Source organism: Peromyscus eremicus, chromosome 11 (assembly GCF_949786415.1).
Source record: "Peromyscus eremicus chromosome 11, PerEre_H2_v1, whole genome shotgun sequence".
NCBI lineage: Eukaryota > Metazoa > Chordata > Mammalia > Rodentia > Cricetidae > Peromyscus > Peromyscus eremicus.
This window is the reverse complement of record NC_081427.1, coordinates 29,555,728-29,573,767: the sequence shown is the minus strand read 5'-3', so window position 1 is coordinate 29,573,767 and position 18,040 is coordinate 29,555,728.

Here is an 18,040-nt window from a genome sequence, read left to right as displayed (position 1 = left end):
TTCTCCCAGTAGAACCTAAAAAGTCTGTACTTCAATTTAGCAAATAATCCATGTTCAAAAAATGCCATGTAAGCCAAATCAAACAATCTTGCAGGAGACCATTTTTTTTTTTTGTTTTGTTTTTTTTGGTTTTTCGAGACAAGGTTTCTCTGTGTAGCTTTGCGCCTTTCCTGGAACTCACTTGGTAGCCCAGGCTGGCCTCGAACTCACAGAGATCCGCCTGGCTCTGCCTCCCGAGTGCTGGGATTAAAGGCGTGCGCCACCACCGCCCGGCGCAGGAGACCATTTTATTAACTCTGAGGGACACTATGACACCAGTGACAAATGCAATCAAGACCACCTGGACCCACACCAAACCTGGAAACACAAACCCATCAATTCTTTACCAAAGCCCCCCTTTTCTCTCGATGCCGTGGCCTGCATCCTACTTTGGATCACCTCATGCCTTGCCTATTTGTTGTTTGTTTTTGCTCTTTTGGGGGGCCCACCACCCAGCTCCCAAATAAATCACACAGGGCAGCTTATTTTTAATTATAAATGTCTGGCCTTAGCTTGGCTTGTTTCTTGCCAGCTTTCCTTAACTTATCCTGTCTACCTTTTGCCTCTGGGCTTTTCCCATTCCCTTACTTCTATAAATCTTACTCTTACTCCGTGGCTTGCTGTGTAGCTGAGTGGCTGGCCCCTGGGTCCTCCTCCTGCTCTGGCTACTTCTTTTTTGCCTCCCAGATTTCTCCGTCTATATCTTCTCTCTATGTACCAACCCCGCCTATCCTTTCTCCTGTCTTGCTATTGGCCAGTCAGTTCTTTATTAGACTATCAGGTGTTTTAGACAGGCCCAGTAACACAGCTTCACAGAGATAAATAAATGCAACATAAACAAAAGTAATGAACCTTAAAAATAATATTCTATAACACCTATCTGATCAGAAGATTGTAAACTGGTGATCTTTTCTGAATGCATGGCCCCCTCCTACAGCAGTGACTTATCTCACTCAGAGGTGTTGTTTTATTATTATGTATTGTTGTATCTGCAGAGCCTAGCATAGCTTGCCATCCAGAGGACACACAATGACCATGAAGGGAGGACAGTAGTCTACTGCTTCTGTCATTTCCTACTATCATATCAAACAGCAGCACCTAATGGTGTCATGTGGTCCTGCAACCAAACTTTGAACAGAACTTCAGTAAATATGAGTGTATTTTGTAAGTATTTCATGTCATGAGTCCCAAATGGAAAACTACAGGCAATGCATCTGTGGTAGACATGGCCTTTGTGCTGAGTCCCTCTTTCAACAAGAAATATTGAATATTTTATTAAGCATAAGCAAATAGCTCCAATTAGTAAGTTTTTTAGAAAATAGATTTTCTTTCAGAGCAGGTCTAGAGTCATTTCTTATATAAAATTTGATTTCCAAAAAAATCTATGTATTTTTTAAGGTGTCAGGAATTGTCTTAAACAGAAACAGTCAGGGAGCTGCCCAGTCAGTAAAGCTTTGCAAGCACAAGGACCTGAATGTCAACTCTAGAAACCATAGTAAAAAGCCACTTATAATGCCAGCACTAGTGAGTCCCTGAGGCATGCTGGTCAGCCAGCTAGTCAAGTTCTAGGCCAGTAAGAGAACCTTTCACAGAGAAAGAGATGGGGGAGGGAGAGGGAGAGAGAAAGGGGAAGGAGAGGGAGAGAGAGAGAGAGAGAGAGAGAGAGAGAGAGAGAGAGAGAGAGAGAGAAAAGAGGAGTTGAGAGGATAGAGAGGAAAAAAGAGAGAAAGGATGGTATCTGAAGTGTGACACTTGAAGTTGTCATCTGACCTCCACACATACATGAATACGTGCACACACACACACACACACACACACACACACACACACACACTTAGAAAAATCTGGTCAGCCTGGGGATGTGGCTCAGTGGATCATTGCTCAGCATATGTGGGTACTCTGTCCAATCCCAGCACAAGAACAAAAGGACATGGTTTTTTTTTTTTTAATCACAATGATGTGATTGTATTCAACATTACTGAAGTTTATATACCTAAAAGTGGTTAAGATGGTCAATTTTAATACATTTTTATCATAACAAAAAAAAGTTGAACAAATACATTTCTAAGAAAACAGAAACGGTCCTCAGTGACCCTTCTTCAGAGGAGGAAGCTGGCACCAACAGAAGATAGACAAGGAACGAGACATTAAGAGGAGCCATATACCCTTGGTGCTGATAGTCAGTCCATGGCCCAGACTTGGGAAGCTACACTGAGGGAAAGTAGTTTTCTGTGGGAGCCCACCAAAGCTTCCTAGTGAGATCTGAGCTTGCTTTACACAGCAGGGCTGCATTAGGGGATGGCTTGACCACGTGCCATGCATGGTTACCAGGTGATTGGGATGGTCTGCACTTGGCTGTGCTGTGGGGAGGTCTTTTGCTCCATTCCTTGGCATTCCTTTAAAAGCCCTTTAGTAGAGACAGAAGAGACTGGTGTGTTTTGACCCAGGCCCTCCCGAGGCTATCTTTGTTTTCTGTCTTTCCTCTCGTCGCCTAGGTATCTCTTTCTTTCTAAATATTTCCCACTTCTCCCTACTCAAGAGTACTGTGGCTGGTCCCCCACAGTTTACTCCTCTCTAGTTTTTACCAACTGACTCTTCTGGGATGCTCACTCATTCAGAAGGTCACTCATTCAGAAGGTAGATTTTGAGTGCCTATGACTGAGGTTCCAGGTCCTAGACAGTGTACTTCCAACATTCTTGGAGGAGGAACAGTTACCTAAAAAGGCCCACTCTCTGAGGTTCACCAACTAATGGCAACATCCATAAGATGAGGCAATTATAGGGGAGCCCCGTGGTCTGTCTGTTGCTAGAGATGCCCACCATATTCTTGAGCATACTGGGTATGAAAGCACTCAATGCCACTTCATCAGTCTCCTACTTACCATGCTCTGCTCTGATTGCAAGAGGTTCTGCACCCTCTCTCCCTCTCCCTCCCTCTCCCCCTCACCCCCTCACTTCCTCTCTCAAGTAGCATTGAAGAAACAGAAGGTAGAGGCAATGGACAAAAGCCTAGTGGGCAAAAAAATGTAAGTGAACCCCTACTCTCACGGTTTTCCCAAACTGTGAGCCTTCTGCTTGTCCATGCTTCTGGAGATCCACCAAGAACCAGTCTTTTTGTGCACAGGATGGATCTGAGGTATAGCCCTGGCATTTCCAGGGGCTTGCAGAGAGTTAAAATGAAGAATGTTGATTGTTTTTTTTTTGTTGTTTTTTTGTTTTGTTTTTTGTTGTTTTTTTGTTTTTTTTGTTTTGTTTTTTGAGACAGGGTTTCTCTGTGTAGTTTTGCGCCTTTCCCAGAACTCACTTTGTAGACCAGGCTGGCCTCGAACTCACAGAGATCCGCCTGCCTCTGCCTCCCGAGTGCTGGGATTAAAGGCGTGCACCACCACCGCCCGGCTCTAAACTGAAGAATGTTATACCCAGAAGGTCTAAAGTAAGAAACCTTATGCTGTCATGGAAAGGGGGCAGAAAGAGTCTAAGAGCCAGTGGTTTAGGAAGGACTGGAACAAAATGGTGTTTTATGTGTATGGCAGGACCATCATTCTCATGAACGCAGAAGACTTGGGTTGTCTGCACAAGACCTACACAAGATCAAGCCAATCAACAACTTAGCATAAATAGGGAGGGGCATATAAGCCCCTCCCCTTAGCTGAGGAGCTATTGGTAGTTGATGGCTGCTGGGGGAGGGTGAGTCAGTTTTCTTTAGTGTGTGGTCCCTTGTAGGTTGAACACGCTCTGGTGGATGGCCTAGTCCTCATACCCATGGGTGTATGGACAGCACTAATTGGCCACAGGGGACTATTTTGTTTTGTGAAGTAAGGAGTGGGGACATGGATGGATATGGGGGAAGTTAGGAGGAGGGTGGAAGTTAAATATGATTGACATACATTATACACCTGTATGACATTCTCCAAGAGTAAACTTAAAATATTAATGATGACTCAGTGGTTCAGAGCACTGACTGCTTTTCCAGAGGACCCAGGTTTGGCTTGCAGCACCCGGATGGAAGCTCACAACTCTCTGTAACTCCAGTCCCAGGAGATCTGACTCTTCTGGCTTTTGTGGCCACTGCATGTATACAGTGCACAGATACACATGCAGGCAAAACATCCACACACATATAATAAAATGAGGAGAAATCATTTAAACATCATTTTCACACAATATGTTTTGATCATGTTTTTCTCCACCTCCCAAATCTTCCCAGAGCCTTCCCATCTCACTACCTTCTAAATTTACGTTCTTTCTCTGTCTTTCAAAACAAAAACAAAGAGTGAAAATCAAAACCAAAAACCAATAATACAAAAAAATTCCCAAACAAGACAAAATGAAACAAAATGTGTGTGTGCGCACATGTGCATGCACATGCACACACACACACACACACACACACACACACACACACACATTGTTTTGTGTCAGCCAACTACTCCTGGCCATGGGGCCTGCCCTAGGGTGTGGTTTCCTATAGGTCATCCACCAACCTCTGGCTCTTACAATCCTTCTACCTCCTCTTCCATATAGATCTCTGAGCCTTGAGGGAAAGGGTTTAGTGAAGACATCCCAGTTAGGACTGAGTGCTCCGAAGTCTCTCACTCAATGCACACTGTCCAGTTGTGGGTCTCTCTGTTAGTTTCCATCTACTGCAAGAAGCTTCTCTGATGTGGATTAAGTGAGGGACAGCTCTATAGGTGTAGCAATATGTCATTGGGGTTAATATTATGATTTTTAGCAAAATAATAAATAGTAAATTCCAAACATATTAATGTATATATTAACAAAAAATCCCTTATATTAAAGATGAAAAAGCTGAGACTGTAAATCAGTAAATTTGCCAAGATAACAGTAAATTATTGTCTGAGGCTGGACCAGAACTAAGGTTTCTGACTTCTGGTATAGTCAACCCCAAACAGGAGATGCCTTCTTTAAGAGACTATTCAGTTAGAGCTAGCCCAATTAAAGGAGGGAATACAGTCACATAAAAGCCTGAAGCTTTTCATGATCATTTAAAACATATTTTTGGTAACCACATGGAGTAATATAATAAACGTAACCCCCACACTCCACAATCAAGTATGAATAGGTGCACATACTTCATGCATTTTATACAGACAGCAGGATGATATAATAGAAATACTGCTTCACTGGCCATAGTGTTCCAGACTAGACTAGTGAACACAAGAAATCAAAGGAATGGGAAATGTCGGTGTGAGAATCCAGAGGACCCCATCCCCGTAGCCAAACACCACAAAGTCATCAATGACATCATCACGCAATAGATTCCCAACAGCCAGTTTGCAGATAAGGTCTCTAGGCTCAAGTTCACTTTTCCACACAGCAAGGATGGTGCTGGATGTCATGGCTGGCTCTAGAACACATCTCTGTTGGGTCTCCGCTTCTTCATGAGCGAAATGATTCACAGGGACATTCCTGAGACAGTAAAGTGAAAATCCAAAGACCAAGTGGAAGCCAGCCACCATTTATCAAACCGTGTGTTATTTTAAGGAAGCACACATTTTACCCAGTATTGCCTGCTATGATACAGCGCCCTCACGAATTCGGAGAAAGAACTGCTTCGTTCATAAAGTCAAGATCAAGAGATTGCCAGGGGCTAAGGCACTGCTTGGGTCTCCTCTCTCAACTCAGCCATATCACTGCCAAGTGCTTGAAAGAGCCTGAGCAAGTATGTCTCATACTTCCTCAGGCTCAGGAGCAGAGAGAATACGAGTGCTGTATGCTGTCTTGTCTGGGCTTCATGAGGAAGTGCCTGTGACCTCCAGTTTCAGTGTCTCCCAGGTCTCTGGTTGAAGCTAAGTACCTGGGGATGGGGCTGAGGACTGGGCCTTTCCAACCATTATCCCAAATGACCAGTGCACCCAGAAGCTTCAGAAGACAGTTCTGCTTGTATTGGCTCGCCTCCCTGTGCCGAGACTCTGGGAGACTGAATGCACAGCTTGTCTCTACCCCTCTCTCCAGGCAACCTTGCTTTCCAGCAGCTTGTAAGAGCCCACAAGCCGTGAGAGCAGACTGTATAAAGAAGAGTATCACTGATGGCATTTTGGGTTTCAGAAGGGGGAATGGTCCAACTGCCATGGCCCAGAGAATGACCACTGCAACACAGGGCTGCGTGAGAAGCTAGCAATGCAGCTATGACCACAGCTATGTGCCACCCAGACGCTGCCCATGTGCATGACTTACACCCCAGTCATGACTTTGACCTTTGCGGGGTCTCTGGTCTGCATTCTTGAGACCAGATGGCATTCCCTATATTTGAGATATTTATGAACAGTACCCATAAAATGCCACCTTCTGGGGGTACAGAAGCTCTTGATTGCAGAGTCAGCTTATCCACACCTGCTCCCTTAAGTCTCCTGTAAGTCCCTGTGCCTTGGATTCTTTAGAAGCCAAACAGAAACTCTGTGCTGTCCTGTCTCTGAGGGGAGTGGCCAGGATCAAGAGACAGGATTTGCAGAAAGCTGAGTGGCACAGAGGTAAAACCTCGCCTACGCTCAGATGCCCTGTATGAATTATGTTCTCTGGGGTTTGGGCGAAATTCAAAATGGGCATGTTATGCCACCTGCTGTGGCTCATATTCTGGGTCTTGCCAATACACTCAGGGAAGTGAACTGAAGAGGATCCAGCTGCCCCTTCTCATCCTACACAAACATTTCAGAGCTTGGCCTTATACTGTTTAGATCCTTTCATTCACTTAATTCAAGAGCTCACATGCCGGCTCAGCTGGAGCAATCAGCCCAAGATGGTCTGCTGCTGTGTCTAACGCTGAATAATCCCGGAGGAAGTACAAGGGTCACTTCAGGGGACAGGAGAGGGAGGCGGCCACTTCAGTACTCACCACTGAGACATGCTGGGTCTTCTTTTCCGCTGCTTCCAGGCAGTGCACCCCTTCCTCACTTCTATGCTTTGCTCTTGGGGGTCCTGGGGTGTTTATTTTATCTCAGTGGGTTCAAAGCAGCTTCAAGTGATCGTGGTGGTGGCGGGGAGGTAGCTTTAAAAGCCAGGGAAAGCAAACACTTGGAGAATGACCTCTGCTTGGAATCCTGCAGAGTCTGGAGTCTTCAGAGAGGTCTCTGAATAATTTGCATTCACCAATGTCTATTTTTAAAAGAACAATGCAAATGTTAAGTAGATATCTCAGCTGCTGAGTAGATTCCAGTATGACTAATTATGGCTGAGAAAGTTATCAGGATAAAACAAAGAGATGGATTTCAGTTTCTCTGGTCTGCATTTAAGAGACAAAGGACACTCAGACAACCTCATCTGTCTCTATAAGCCTTTCAAAGACCAACAGAAGGCAAACTCAACTGAGAGAAAATGAGGAATTTAGTTCAGAATTACAGGCAAGTTCATTTTAGTTAAGCTGAACTGATGTCACAGCTGAGTGATTTAGATCTACCTCACTGGCCCTTTACATAACGAAACCACTGCTACTCACTGTCTTGGCCTATGTTTAAGATGAAATATCTCACTTGATCTCGACAACAACCCCCATGAGCTCAGTATTCACACCTCAAGTTTTAGGGGAGGGGCCTACATTTGTCTGCTAAGGCTACTGTAGCAAACTGCCATACATGGGGTAGCTTAAACACAGAAACGTTTTTGTCTCAGTTCTAGAAGCTGGCTAGAAGTCCCAAATCAAGGTGTTGGCAGGTTTGGTGTCTTCTGAGGTAACTGTCCTCCTCAGTGTGCCCTCCCATGCCCTCTCCATGCACACATGCCCATCTCTGTGGTCCTTTCTTGGGTCCAAATTTACTTTTTGCAGGGGAGGGTAGTAATTGTGAAGATTGAAGGAGGGGCTTTATTCATACCATCTAAGTGTCCTACCACTGAGCTCTGTGTTCAGCCCCTTTGTATATAGTTTTATTTTGAGGCAGAGTCTCACTAAGTTGCCCGGGCTAGCTTTGAACTCACTCTGTAGATTAGACAGAGCCTCCTGCCTTCACCACAGTACTATCTAGGGTTCCAGGACTACACACGAAGGACTACCTCAGATTTCCTCTTCCTTGAAGTCAGAAGGGATCAGGACTCACTGTCACAATCTCTTTTAACTTAATCCCTTCTTTTTTAAAATTACTTTTTATTAAATTTTTTCATTTAGTGTACATACTGACGACAGTTTCTCCTCCCTCCTCTCCTCCTGTTCCCTCCCCCCACATCCTATCTACCTCCCCTCCATCTACTCCTCCTCCATCTCTGTTCAGAAAGGGGCAGGCCTCCCATGGGAGTCAACAAAGCATGGCATATCTAGTTGAGGCAGGACCAAGCTCCTCACCTTGCATCAAGAGCTGGGCACTTTCTTTCTTTCTTTCTTTCTTTCTTTCTTTCTTTCTTTCTTTCTTTCTTCCTTCCTTCCTTCCTTCCTTCCTTCCTTTCTTTCTTTCTTCCTTCCTTCCTTCCTTTTTTAATCAACTTTATTTATATGCTTAAATACTTGAAAAACAACTAGTAAACATAATTAAGAAACTCTAAATTTTTATTTGCTGAGCCAAAACATTAATGAGTAGTGAAAACAAGTCATTAAGGAATCTTGTTTACACTGTTAATATAAGGGGATATCTCGCATGTATCATCAGAATCTGTTGCTTTCTTGGCTCCACTAAGCATAGAGCCCACCAGGAGAATTTTAGCTCCATCCCCACTGCTTCAACCTCATAGTTTATGGAAGTTGATCAGAAAGTTTGATTGGCAGCATCTGATTTCTACTGATATTCTTGACATTGACCTCTGCTGTCTCACATTTAATTATGATATAGTTAAATCCTATTTTCAATTCCTACACTGTAGTTGTTTCTTTTTTTACTCTTTATTCTTTTGGGGGCCTGCCACCAGCTCCCAAATTATCACACATGGAGACTTCATTCTTACTTATAAATGCCTGACCTTAGGTTGGCTGATTTCCACCCAGCTTTTCTTAAATTATCCCATCTACCTTTTGCCTCTGGGCTTTTACTTTTCTCTATTTCTGTATATTATCTTACTTTCACTCTTACTCCATGGCTGGCTGTGTGACAGGGTGGCTGGTTCCCTTCTTTTCTCACTCCTTGATCTCTCTTGCTTCCTGATCCCTATTTTTCTCTATTTATTCTCTCTAATTTATTTATTAACATAATAATTATTATTAACATAATAAAAAAATTCTCTGTAATTTATTTATAGCCCCTCCTGTCCTTTCTCCTGCCTTGCTATTGGCCGTTCAACTCTTTATTAGACCAATCAGGTGTTTTAGACAGGCAAAGTAACACAGCTTCACAGAGTCAAACAAATTCAACATAAAAGAATGCAAAACATCTTTGCATCATGAAAACAAATGTTCCACAACATAAACAAATGTAACACATCTGAAAATAATATTCCACACATTGCACCAAATCAGTTGGGGGTGTGTGAAGGTGGATTTTGTTCCATTTTGTTTCTTATTTTCTTTTATTTAATTCACCCTGCACAGTATTGAGTTTCATTCTGGCATTTTTCTTTTCTATAATATTTTTATTAATTCTTTGAGACTCTCATATGTGTGTGAAATATATTTTGATCATATTCAGACTCCACTCTGCCTCCCACTCATCCAAGATCTACCCCCACCTCCTGACCCCCTCCTAACTTCATGTATTCTTTAATTCTGGCATTTTCAAGCACACTTGGTGTTTATTGTTTCTGCCCTCTCACCTTCTCCCCAACCCCTCACCCTCTCTACTCTTGTGCCCCTTCCACCCAACCAGCACTGTCTCCTTTTGTTTTCATGTCCCTACTTTCCTCAACACCTTCACTCCCCCTCGCAAGCTTGTGGATCTGCTTCCTAGTCTCACAATCTACACCCCTGCACAACCACACTTATACAATATAAGTACAAAGAGCTAGGACTTTTATGAAAGAGAATATGAGATTTTTCATCTTTCTGAGTCTGAGTTACCTGCTTTTCAGACCCATCTATTTTCCTGCAAATTTCATTTCAATATTCTTTGCAGCTGAAAAAAAAATTCCACTGTGTATCTACATCGCATTTTTCATCGTCTATTCTTCTGTGATGGCCATCTTGGCTGCTTCCATTTTTCTTGCTGTTGTGCATAATGCAGCAACAGGCATGGATGTGCAGGTGGCTATCAAGGGATTTTTGGTATCTATAAAGCTGTATCACAGGAGTATAGCTGGTTCATATAGTGGTTCTGTTTTTAAGTTCTTTGAGAAACCTACTGATTTCCATAGTGGTTGTACTAGGTTGCACTGTTCGCAGCAATGATTAGAGATTTCTTTCCCTACATCCTCAGCAGCATGTGTTATTGTCTCTTATCTTAATGATAGCCCTACAGTTGGGGTTAGATAGAATATCTAAGTAGTTTTAATTTCCATTTCTCTGATGGCTAAAGACATTGGACACATTTTACACCACTTATTGGCTAGTTGTGTTTCTGCTTTTGAGAACTGTCTGTTCATTTTTGTCAGTCCATTTGTTGATTGGCAGATACGGGGTTTTTTGCTATTTAATTTTTAACCTCATTCTAGATATTAATCCTGTGTCTGCTGTATAGATGGCATCAATTCCTCCCATTCTGTAGACTGCATATTTACTCTGCTGGTAGTTCCATTTGCTGTAAAGAAAAATTTAATCTCCTTTAGTACTGTTTGTCAACTCTTGGGTCTATTTCCTACTGGAGTGCTATTCAGAAAGGCTTTGTCTATTTCTATAACTGCAAGCATATTCTCTATGCTTTCCTCTCGCAGTCTCAGCATTTCAGATTTTAAATTAAGGTCTTTGATCCACTTTGAATTGATTTTCATGCAGGGTGAGAGAGATGGACTTCCTTTCATTCATCTACAGATAGATACCAGTTTTTCCAGGATTATTTGTTGATTAGATTTCCTTTCGTTTCCAGTGTTTGTTGTTGATACTTTTGAAAAAAAAATAGGTTACCATCACTGTGTGGACTTATCTCTGTGTCCTTCCTTCTGTTCCACTAGTCCACATGTCTATTTTTGTGCCAGTACCAAGCTGCCTCTGTCATTATGGCTCTTTATACAGTTTGAAGTCAAGCATTATAATACCTCCACTGTGTTCTTGTTAAGGGTTACTTTGTCTATCCTTAATCACTTCCTTAAAGGCTTCTGCATTAGTCAGTTTTCTATCTTTATACTAAAACACCTGTGAAATAGTCAATACATGAAGAAGGTTTATATCGACTCACAGTAAGGAGGCTTAAACTATGATTGATTGGCCTCATTATGTGGGGCCCATAGTGAGACAGCACATTGTGGCAAGGGTACTATGGTAGAACAAAGCTGCTTACCTCATAGTCAAGAGGCCAAAAAGAGTGAGGGGTGGGCTGGGGTCTGTCCCACAGTTTCTTTGGAAGGCATGCTCCCAATTACCTGGAGGCTTCCCATAGATACTTCCCAATGGTACTACCCTGGGAACCAAACTTTCTATACATAGGGCTTTGAAGGACTCTCAAGATCAAAACACAAGCAAGGTTCTATCTCTAAATAATTACAATCTTAGGTACTGGGATTAGAGATTCACATAAATTTGCAGATGGTACAATTCAGCCCATAATTGGGACACTGAGGCTTACAGAAGTGAAATAACTTGACTCAGCTCACAATACATGACAGAGCTGATATCCCAGCATAGGCCTCTATCATTCCAATGTGTGATTATAGAACATGGATCCAAATATGGCAAAGCTAAAAGAGCACTGGGTAACTACTATTGGTTAACAGTATATATCCTGGCACCAGTGGTGAACCCCCAGGGCCTCGTATTTCTGCTCTTTAGAACACAGGGCTTGGAGTGGAGGTTCTAATATTCCCTCCAGGGCTACTCATCTTTCTGATTATAGATTATAGATTATGCACATCACTCTGGAGGCCTTCTGCTGCCTTTACTGGGTTTCATGACACATGGTCAGTCATAACAATGACTTATGGGTTACCCAGTCCTTGGCCTTCTAAGCCTCCCAGTTATAACATTGTTCTTACAAGTAAATACAATCTGCTTGACATGTGTCTGCTTTGCCAGACACAGGCTATGATGCAAAGTCCAGGATGCACTGAGTCAAAGGCAAGGGTCTGTCTGTCAGATCTCAGAAATAAAAGATTCTATGTTTTGTTGTGGTATCCTGTCATTTTGTTTACACTTCTGGGATGCTGTATAAAGGACAAAATGGAAATATGACTTTATATAAATTAAAATAGTAATGCTTACTGTTGTTGTTTATAATGGCCCAAATCTTGGAAGAGCCAAAGAACTGCAGTTCCAGCAAGGTAAGATTTTCACATCTGGCCCTGAAGTAGATGCACCAGGCGTCACTGTCAGACAAAGGAGTGCCATCATGTGTAACTTTCTTGATTGACAGCCAGTCTGAGATCTGAGCAGAAGAAAGAATATGACAAATCAACAGGAGAAGGGCTCAGGGCATGACCCAGAAGCTAGCCTCTACTTCCTAGGAGGATCCTTGGCTTGAGAGTGGGGGGCTGGAGATTCCAAAAGGACGACAGACTTCTGAAACAAACAGGTAGATCTGTAACTTTTTGTTGTGTCTTCTTATTTCAGATCATACACATAGGTCTTTATCTTGAATTAAAAAAAAATACTGAATTAGAATCTCAGGATGGGAAAAAGCCTGTGTATTCCTCTTGGTAGAGTCTCTCTGAAAAGAGACATAGGACTTAGGATGTTTTTTTTTTCACTTTCAAAGTGATTTCAAGTTGTGATCCTTGTAGTACTCCTCAGAGTCACTGAAGAGTCACAGAGATCATATAACTTGTTCAACCTCGGAGGTGAACCCAGGTCTGTTGCTTCCAAAGCTTTACTCTATGTTCCTCTGAATGATAAGATTCCCCCCACCAAAGAAAGCCAGATTTCTTATTTTGAAAGCAAAATCGGAGGAAGAAAAAAGTCTCTGTGCTTTAGAGGCAAGACTGCTGCTGGCCATTTGTCATGGTTAACTGGCTATTTTTCATAAACAGGAGGCAGTAGAGTCAAAGGGACCAAACAGCTCCCCATGAAATGAGCACAATACTTGTTCATGGGGAGGGGCAAGGGCAGAAAGAGAGAGGCAACATCAAAATAGCCTATGAGAAATACAGAAGACAACTTTCCCATTATTCTAAATTTGGAAAGGTTTCAGATGTTGTCACAGCCAGCATCACGAGGTCCCTTGTGTTGAGCATGGCCAACAGTGAGGCTGATAGGCACTAAGTCAGAGTCCCAGTTGGCTCCAGGAGAAGCTGAGTCAACCAGACCAGAGCCTCACCCAAGACAACTTTAGCCAAATCCTAGATAACTTTCACATTGAATGGTAACTTCTCAAACATGCACAATCAAAATTTCCCTGGTAACAGAGCATCCTCTTGGCTACCACAACAACTCTTGATTATGGGGCTGATATAGACTTGGACTATTATCCAAGAATAGGACTTTCATACACATTCACTGAGATACTAACAATCTATAAACCCTAAAAGGCCAAACCCTATTAGTATTTCATGGTTTGACAATAACTTTTCCCTCTTCCCTTCTCCTTCTCTTTTAATTGAGCCATAAAACATTCTTCTGGGTGCTAGAGAGATGGATCAGGGGTTAAGAACATGTACTGCTCTTGCAAAGGACCTGAGTTTGTTTCCAGTACCCACGTGAAACAGCTCACAACTCCCTCTAACACCGGCTCCAAGGAATCCAATGATTTTGGTTTCCATGGGCACTTGCATTCATCTTCATGCATGCCACCCCACAGGCATAGGTGCATAAACATTGTCAGTCACTGTCATCATCGTCGTCGTTATCATCATCGTCATCGTTGTGTGTGTGTGTGTGTGTGTGTGTGTGTGTGTGTGTGTGTGTGTGTGTTTTGCCTGGATGCATATCTGTGCACATGTTCATGTCTGGTACCTGTGAAACCAGAAGAGTGCATCAAATCCCTTAGAACTGGAGATACAGATGGCAGTGAGCCACCATGTTGGGGCTGGGAATCAAACCTGGGTGTAGCTAGAGTTTTCCTGCCTGGCCCACAATCAGGACAAATTTCTCTCACCTGCCAGTCCCACAGCTGCTCAGACCCAACCAAGTAAACACAGAGACTTATATTGCTTACAAACTGTATGGCCGTACCAGGCTTCTTGCTAACTGTTCTTACAGCTTAAATTAATCCATTTCTATAAATCTATACCTTGCCACGTGGCTCGTGGCTTACCAGCATCTTCACATGCTGTTTGTCATCCTGGCAGCTGGCAGGGTCTCTGACTCAGCCTTCCACTTCCCAGCTTTATTCTCCTCCTTGTCCCACCTATACTTCCTCCTGCCTGACTACTGGCCAATCAGTGTTTTATTTACCAATCAATCAGAGCAACATATTTGCCATACAGAACATCTCACAGCACCTGGGTCCTCTGGAAGAATAGCTAGTGCTTTTAACAGCTGAGCCATCTCTCTAGTCTCCAAAATTAAATTAAAAAAAATCATTCTGGATGTTGACTAGATGGCTAATACTGTGCCCATTCTACCAACAATCAAAAGGATCACAGTTTACATCTTTAATATACTCATACAATCATTACATAGCAAATGAGCATAAGTCCCAAACTCATGACTTCATATTTCATGTGAATTCTAAGATACCAACCATGCTACTTCAGACACCCTGATTAATGTAATAAATAGAATTCCATCATATGTTTATCTTTCACTGTGGCTGATGAACAGCAGAGATCTGAGGAGAGGCACCGGATATCTGGTCAGGACCACTCTGTCAGGCAACTATGAGGAAAAAGTCCAGTAGTTGTCAGCCACTCACACTTCAAAGTGAATTATAAACAGTAAAACCATCATTGGTTATTCAGCCGCAAAGGTTTGCTCATAGGCCCAAGGATACTTGGAATTAGGAAACTACACATTATCTGTGTATGTCCCAAAGACACAACACTTTGAAAAGCTATAGTAGCATGAGTAACCACTACCCAGTAAACTAGTGGGGTTTGTGTGAGGTGGGGAGTGGACAGGGAAGGAGAGAGCAACTTTGCTGCCTTGAAAGAATAGAAAGGGAAAAAAAATACCATTGTCTCCTTGAGATATAATCTCCAGGCTAACCCAAGTCATGTCAGTTATCCTACTCTATAGAGCAAACAGTCCAGAAGTGAGATCAAGTAATCAGATTACATTACCATAAGAAAAATTCTTAGTGCATCACCTCAGAAGACCAAGAAAGAAGCACCAAACTGGGAGCCAGCTACTCAAAATGTAAGACCAATCACCCAAATTCTAAATTGTACTAGTTGTTTGTTGCTATATAACAAATTGCTTCAAAATTTAATGGATTGGGGCAATTAGTATCCAAACCCACACTAAAGGATACTGGAGAGAATTCTGACATCGGACACTCAACATCTTTTATGGCTTTGCTCATTCATTATTTTCTGAGTCTTTAGTGAAGGGACACGACACAAACCTTGTGCAGCCTCATCTGGATCCAAGCATTTCCTCACATCTTGTTGCTAAGTGTACTTGTTTTCTAGAACTTGCTTTAAGACGTACCACAGATGGAATGGCTTAAAACAACAGAAATTCCCTCAGAGTTTATTCTCTCATAGCTCTGGAGGCCAGCAATTGGAAATCAAGGTGTGGGAAGGGAAACACTTACTCTTACAGCTCCAGGGAGGAATCCTTCCTTGCCTCTTTGACTCTTCCTAACTTATGGTTGCCACAGCTTTTGGCATTCCTTGACTTATAGCTACATCATAATTTCCTTTGTTTCCCCAGGGTCATTTTCTGTGTACGTGGCTCTGTCTGTTTTTATATGGACACTAGCCATTGGATTGCAGACCTTCCTTAATCTAGTATGATCTCATCTTAATTTAATATCTGCAAAGACTCTTCCAAATAAACTCATATTCTAAGGTTCTGGGTGGACATGGATTCCAGGACACTATCCAATGCACTGTGCTAGCAGAATTGCCCAGAACCATGTTCTTCCTCGCTAGCTGGGCATTCACTGGCAAAGCACTTAGAGTATAATGCTTGTGTTTAGCAAAGATGAGGTATTCTTCTTGAGCCTCCATGATTCCATTTTTTTTGGTATCAGCTTCTAACAAAATAATTGTAGCATCATCAAACACTTAAGGCATGGAACCATTCAAGTCAGCATTGTCTACAATAGCCAGTTTAAAAACAATCTCTATTTGCAGTAACAGGTGAGTGATTAAGTAGATGTTACACATGCAAAATGGACTAACAGACTATTAAAACTGTATATGAAGTTTGTAGTATTGTAAATTTTGCATGTTTAACAAGTGAAGGATAAGCATTTTATTCCTAAGTGTTATTGTAATCAAGCTTTAAGAAGTAGAAAAAAAACTACATTCAAGAAAAATATTCAGAGTTAGGCAGTGATGGCATACGCCTTTAATCCCAGAACTTGGGAGGCAGAGGCAGGAAGATCCCTGTGAGTTCCAGGCCAGCCTGGTCTACGAAGTGAGTTCCAGGCCAGCCAGGGCTACCTACACAGAAGAACCCTGTCTTGAAAAATATGTAATGGGGGAATGTCTTTCTGTATGTTGTGAAAATATGTTGCTCTGATTGGTTGATAAATAAAGCCATTTGGCCTATGGCAAGGTAGCTTAGAGCCAGGCAGAAAATCCAAACAGATACGAAAGGAGAAAGGCAGAGCTGGGGAGACGCTGCTAGCTGCTGCCAGAAACAAGATGTAAAGGTACCAGTAAGGCACAAGCCACGTGGCAAAATATAGATTTATAGAAATGGGTTAATTTAAGATATATGAACTAGATAACAAGAAGCCTTCAGTGGCCATAGTTTAAAAATAATATTAGCCTATGTATGTTTATTTGGGTCCGAGTGGCTGGGGGACTGGTGGGTGAAAGAGATTTGTCAGGCCAGGTGGGACACAGGAAAACTTTCAGCTACATATAGATAGATAGATAGATAGATAGATAGATAGATAGATAGATAGATAGATAGATAGATAGATAGATATAGATATTCAGAGCTGATTCATCAGAACATTAATGCTACTTGTATTTTAATGGTTGAGTAGTTACTCTGTAAAGCTGTTGAGGTTATATTTCTGTATCATACTTTCACAACTCAGCAGCTTCAAATGATAACACTTATTTTCACTTATTTTGCTCAATTTACGTCTTGGTCATATGGGTTGATTCATCTTTGTCCCATGTGATCACAGCTGGTACGACTCTACTGGAACCAAATGATGTGCTTTATAAGAGGGTAGAAGCCAGATGTAGTAGCTCACATCCATAATCCCAACACCAGCCAGGTGGGAACAACAGGATTGTGAGTTTTGGGCCAGTCTGGGATACATAACAAGATCCTGTCTCAAAAGAGAGGGAGTTCGGTCAGATAGGGAGCTTTGGTTGGGGTTTGTTGACCAGCAGGCCTTTACTTCTTGTTCAGTTTGGGGCCTTAGTGTTTCCCACATCCTAGCTACCTCATTGCCAGAAGAGAGGTCCCAAGAGAAAGAAAGCACAAGCTTTTTAAGGCCTGGACCTCACTTGGGTCATGTTCAACTGGTCAAATTGCTATAGACCTGGGAAGAATGCCAAAGAATTGTGGCCATGTTAAATATATCAGCATCACCAACTTTTTTCAAATTTTTTCATATTATTTAATGTGCATGAAAGTTTTACATGCATAGATTTCTGTATACCACTTGTGTGCCTAGTGTTTATGGAGAGCAGAAGAGGGCATTTGATCTCCTGGAGTTATAGATGGTTGTGAGCCTCCATGTGGGTGCGGGGAATAAAAATCAGGTCCTCTGGTAGGGTGGCCAATTTTCTTAACTGCTAAGCCATCTCTCCAGGCCCCTTTCCCAGTATTTTTGTATGAGCATGATTGCAAGTGGACACTTGGAAGTACTTTAAAAATTTGTTTTAAAATCTTTTATTAAAATATAACGTAAAATTTCTGATAATTCAGAAATCTTCTTAGAATAGCAAAGTACCCTTTATAATCAAACGTTCT